Here is a 6,000-nt window from a genome sequence, read left to right as displayed (position 1 = left end):
GATTTTGGTGTTGTCTGCCTCTATAATTTTCTAAGTCAATCCCTTCAAATAAAACTTCTCTCTCTCTCCTCTCTCTATCTCTCTCTTCTCTCTCTATTTCTCTCTCCTCTCTCTCAGTATATTCTGTTGGTTCTATTTTGATGGACAGCCCTAACATAGGTGATAAACATTATGAGAAAAATAGGAAAATGAGAAAGGAGATTGAAAATCTGTTGATTTCCTCCTTGAATCTTACCTCTTTCTCCTCCACTCTGATTCCAAAAATGTGGATTTAATACTGGGAATCGGTGCATGTGTTGTTTCTTTTATAAGCAATTCCGTGGATCTTAATAGGCAGCCAATATTTGGTTTATTCTTTCAAAATCATCTGTCTGGATTTGAATCCCCAAGGTTTACTTACCCATGGAGATCATGATTATTGTCTCCTCAGGAGCAGAAAATGACTTTTTTCCTTCTAGCAACAGAGTTTATGGCCTCTTTGAGCTAACAGATACAATAGAAGTTCTGGAGTTTCGCCATGTTCCAACTTTAATGATTATAAAAATCAGCTGGTATGATGGTGAAAATACATAATCTTAGGCACCAGTCCTAGAATTCTGATATAAATGGGCTTGGGCCCAGGCATCTGATTCAGTCGCTGATGAAAAGACACATTCTCTGAGAAGCATGATCTCATTCAGATGTCTCAGCTAAGGCCAGAAATGGGAAGTGATGGACTTAAGGTTACTAAGTGCGCCAGGAATATAGGTCCAATCCTTTTTCCCTTTTCAGCTCTGGCCTCTTACCCTCTGCCAGTGTCTTCCCTGGACCAGCAGCATTAGTATCCCCTGCAATCTTACAGGGAAAGCATATTCTTAGGCCTACTGAGTCAGAAACTCCAGACCCTGAAATCTGTATTTTATAACTTCTCCAGGTGATTCTGGTGCTTGCTAATTTGAGAATCCCTGCTTTACCCCCCATTTCTTGGTGAGGGGCTACTTTCAGTATGTAATAGTCAAAAGGTAACCATGTGGCCCTTATTAGAGGTGTTAGGCGTCTCCATGGTGACGTGGCATGATCCAGCCCCCTTTAGCCAGGTGTTGTCCATCAGCGTAATTGTGCTTCTACTTACCTGAAGCTAGAGCCAGGCTTCTGCTTTTTTCCAGTCTGCTCCTTGGGCCTGGAAGCCTGCTTGTCTGTCCCGCTTCTCCCTTGGTGCCCACAGCACGCTTCCACCTTCAGTGTCAACACCAGGGTGAGTCACTTCTAATTATTAGATTTTATGGTGTATCATTTCCTCAGGGAGGCAAGGACTTGGGTCAGAATCTGGCCTAAGAATTTCAAAGCATCCGTGAAAGGAGAATAAGGTACATTTTCTATTAAGGACCGTGGGCTCAAAAATCAGATGTGAAAATTTCCTCCTGTGCCACATTTTCTCCTGTCACTGGACAGGGACCGATTCAGTCCTTTTCTTCACCCAAGAAGGGAAGGATGGGGAGGCCGAGTTGTGCTCATCTCACCCGAACGGTTGCTTAATGATAATGAGCTGTGTTTTTACGGTGCCTTTTATCCAAATAATTTTACAGGCTGATTTTCTTTTCACCACTGCTTAAAACATACTTCATAGAGTCCCAAGGGTGTACTCTCAGAACCCCGTAACCTCTGCATTTGTTAAGTCTTCCCTGCTCCCTCTGCTTACACAGTCTGCAAAGAAAGATGGGTAATGAGCAGCGGAGTTTCTGTAATTAAGCTTGCAGACTGACAGAAAGGAGATTTGATCTATTCTTACTCTCCGGTGTGGCACCAGGTCCAATTCATTGATGTGTTCTTCCGATTTTACATCTTTGTCAGGGTTTCTCTGGGGAGGAATTGTGTTAGAGTGTGAGGGAGGTGCGGCTGAACTACTAAAAAGCCAGTCTGAATGCTGCAGACCATTTGTAGGAGAGCAGTGCTCTGGGATTGGCTCTCCTCTGATGAGTCCATTGCCAGGAATCAGCTTCCCAGAGTGTGGGGCCATGAGAGAAAGCCACGTTGAAGTGTATGGACCCTTACACTTTTAGAATTAGCCAGTAGGGAGAGAGTGTAGGACCACAAAGCAAGCTGCTTCCAAGTCTCTAAACCTGAAGGTAGCATGTGATTGGGCTATGATGTGCATGGCTTTTTGTTGAGGCACAGGGAAGGGTATAATTGGGAGACCAGGTGGAGATTAGGCGAGAGGACCTGTCCTAGATAGTGGGCGGGTCCTCTCTCGATGGCCATTGGAATAGCCTCTCGAGCAAACAGGAGGGCAAAAGAGTCTATGAGAGTGTAATTCCTTTTCAAAAAATCCTGGAATGAGTTGTTTCATCTGTAGATATACAGACAGAAATGTTTTTGTATGTCCTTTGTGTTTATCCTTAACTCCTTATATGCTCAAAAGTAAAAATCTCAGCAATTCCGTTTAGACCTGTCACCCAACTAAACTTGAGTTTGCTCACCTGCAAGCAGTAAAGCCAGTCTACTGACTCTGGGTTGTGATGAAACAAAGTACAAGGAGTCCAGGGCAGCTGGTGCTCAAAAGACCCAACATTCTCAAAAGCTTTCAGGGAGAAGTTTTCAAAGGTGGGGTGAAGGGGGATGTGGTGTGTATAATCAGCTTGTAGATGTTCATCTGATTGGTTGGTGGTGAGGTAATCAGGAGTCAGCATCAACAACTTTCTAGCTTCAGCCCCTATGAGGTCTGTTACGTGTTTTGAGGCAGCATATAGTTTAACTTCTTCCACCTGGTGTGGGTTTCAGTATCTGTAAAACCTTCAGGACATGGCTCAGAATATTACCAATAGCCCTTGAGTAGATAAGGTTCTTGAGTTTAATGACTGAACTATTATTATTTTGTCTTGCTTGACTGTTGCCCTTTCTTTCTGCATTTGTTCACTTCTCTAAATTTAGTGATTGACTAAAATTTTTCTACAGACAAAAGGCAGATGGAGGACATGGGACAGGAGGAGTGGGCTGGGTATCTGTTCTGGGAAGGCCCCATAGTGTCCTGCTCAGTCACAGACCTGCTGAATGAGATCTGCTCTCCAAAGGTGTGACCCAGGGAATCCTATTATTAAAAGCTGCTATAGAGGTTGATGGATGCGCTTGGATACTTTTGGCACTTGGTCCACAGGAAACGTCTAATTACAACTCAAATTTGGGATTTATCTACAAGTGTCCACTCAGTTTCCACTTTTTGCTGTTCAGGTCACCCGCCATCTCTCTGTTATTCAGGTTTGATTCCTGACTTAGGCTGATTGATAGAGTGGTGACGATTTGGCTGCATTTCCTGAACATTTGCTGGTTACCAAATCTGAACCATTTGTTCATGCATGACCTTCTTTAATTCTCCCAATCATAGGTCTAGTGCTCGAGGCAACTGAAATTCAAAATTATTTGTTCCCGGTGACGCAGTTAGAAAGTGATGAAGCCAATATTTGAACCCAAGTATATTTGACTGTACATCCTACACTTTTGATAACCATGATGTATCAAGACTCATGTATGATCTTTTAAAATTATGTAGATAAAGCAATGAGTCTGGAAGAGTGGAAGAGAAGGCTCTAAGTCCAATAACGTTATAGACAGTGATAGAACCTTTCTATGACTCCTTTTTCAGCCCTGGATTCTTTTCCAGGTGCTTGATCTGTACACATGTAGGCCACAGACTCCTTGCCAGAGTCCATCCTGTCTCTAGTCTTGTCTTCTGTAAGAACACAAGGACTTCTCATCTATATGACATCTTGCTTTCATTCTCCATCCCAGTGTGGAAAGTTGCTCTCTTTTGATTCTACACCTCTAGCTCATTCAGTAAAGCATGTGTTACATTTGTCTTGGCATAACCTGTCTCTTTGCAAGTGTGTGATCAGTCCAGAGATTTAGGCTTTCCGGAACTGCCCAATTCACAGTAAAGAGTCTGACTGAGTTACAAAACTGATTGCTAGGTAGAGCATCATTAAGTGCAGGGGTGGGGGGGGGACTGAAAAACTGACAAGGAATCTATGAGTCATGAGTTAATTTTGTGGAATCTTTTCCTTTTTTAAAATAGTTTTCCTAAGAGATGCAATATACACAGCTGTATAATAGCAGATGTGTCTCCAATGACCCTTAAAGGCTGCTCTCTTTTGCATGACTGGTGGATTCTTTTCAAATCTGGGTCATACGTTTTAATCCCTCAGGGTTATTAAGAGACTTACTACTGGGATGTGAAACAGACTATGGTACACAGCAGGCACCTATGGAATAGGTAAATGAATTAATGAAGGCAGTATTTCCCAAAGATAGAATGAGTACCACAGGTATGCAAGACAAGTTGGGCAGATTCATGGGCATTTTTCAAATTTTAGTAGTTACCTCTAATTGGTATTACAGAAAAACTAGCACACTGAGCTGTACACTAGGATGTAAATTTCAGTAGAAGTGAGTTATGGTAATTGAATGAGTTGTACAAGTATGGCATATATGCATACTTTACATGGCAGTTCATCTTTAGAAACAATAGGTGAGTTTGTAGTAAGATACTAAATTTGATCATCTAAAATGGGAATAGGAGAAATGTGTGGCAGGGGGCTTCATTGGCAGTCCCATGGTTAGGACTCCGCGTTTTCACCACTGAGGGCCTGGGTTTGATGCCTGGCTGGGGGACAAAGATCCCACAAGCCTCATGGCATGACACCCCAAAAAGATGTGGTATGCAAAGGCAGGGAACACTAAAATGAAGAGGGGTGCCTTGAAAGGAGAAAGGTATCCAGAGGAACCACCTGACGCTAGAAAGTAACACTGATCTTTTCCATGTTTTATCTGTAGGTTTAACCTCGCTACTCTCTCTGGGGAGCTCTTATAATCATCCTGCTTTGAAAGCTCCCTTACCAGTATTAGAAGGGTTTCACAGTTGTTCATTGTTGAGAGAAATCCCATCCTAGATTCTTAGAACAAAATAAAACTGGTTCATTTTTCCTCTGACTTGGAGCTAGATGGGGAAGGAACGACTGCAGGAAATCTGGAGGCATGTTTATTGATCCAGTAAAAGTCATAAAATAGTCATGGTGGGCTGGGGGACAGGTATCACTTCCTAATGATCTCTCAGTCTTGGGAGATACCAGAAAGACCTTAGAAAATTGCTTTGTTCAGGACTGTTCCACGTCTTTGGAGATGAGTGTCTGAGGCTCAAAGATAAGCAGTGACATGAGAAAAGCAGCACAGTGACAGGCCAATTGCCCTTCTTGCTAGTTTGGGAGCTAATGGTGGGTTCCATATAAGCTTTCCTGGAGTAGCCCGGGGGCTCTTGGGGGAGAGAGAAGGAAGTAGGGGAGAGATGCAATGAAAGCGTTCAGTAAATCTGTATTGGCAATTGAGGAAGTTAGACTTTCTCAATATGTTCTCCAAGTATTGTTCAACCCCATCTTTTACTAAAGCAGTAATTAAAAAACCTTTTTTTTTTTTTTTGAATCAAGAACATTTTGGGAATCTAATAAAAATAAAATCTGCACAAATAATTTTATATTTAAAAGAATATAGTCTCCCCCTAAATCTAAAGACCCCTGAATGGTGGCCTTCAAAATTTGCATCAGTGTCCTAATTCTTAAAACCTGTGAATATTATTTATAAGAGTAAATATTACCTTATATGCCAAAAGATCTGTTTAAGGATTTTGAGAGAAGGATCTTATCCTGGATTATCTAGGTGGATCTTAGAACAGTAAGTGTTCTTACAGGTTGTGAAGAGAGGGAGATTTGACCAACATAGTAGAGGAGATGATATGACCAGAGGAGCAGATGTTGATATAATACGGCCCTAAGTCAAGAATACTGACAAGTTACCAGAGGCTGGAAGAGGCAGAGAATGGGTTCTCTCCTAGCACCTTTGGAGGGAGTTTGGAGATGCTGGCACCATGACTTCAGACTTCTGCCTCCAAGACAGTGAAGAAATTTCTATTGCTTTAACTTATCCAGCTTATGAGAATTTGTTACAGCAATCAAGGCAAACAAATACAGCCTCCTGTTC

The 6,000-nt window shown here is 42.1% G+C and overlaps 1 long non-coding RNA gene across 1 annotated transcript in view; it reads left to right on the top strand.

The window, feature by feature from the left end:
• Nucleotides 1–1,133: 1,133 nt before the first annotated feature.
• The window catches only part of LOC121819660 (uncharacterized), a 499,391-nt gene continuing 494,524 nt past the window's right edge, over nt 1,134–6,000 (top strand). The window contains exon 1 of the long non-coding RNA XR_006059999.2: nt 1,134–1,234. This is a non-coding gene — a long non-coding RNA (uncharacterized LOC121819660). The remainder of the gene's footprint in view (nt 1,235–6,000) is intronic.

This window comes from Ovis aries, chromosome 5 (genome assembly GCF_016772045.2).
Source record: "Ovis aries strain OAR_USU_Benz2616 breed Rambouillet chromosome 5, ARS-UI_Ramb_v3.0, whole genome shotgun sequence".
Lineage (NCBI taxonomy): Eukaryota > Metazoa > Chordata > Mammalia > Artiodactyla > Bovidae > Ovis > Ovis aries.
This window is presented reverse-complemented; position numbering and strand designations above follow the sequence as displayed.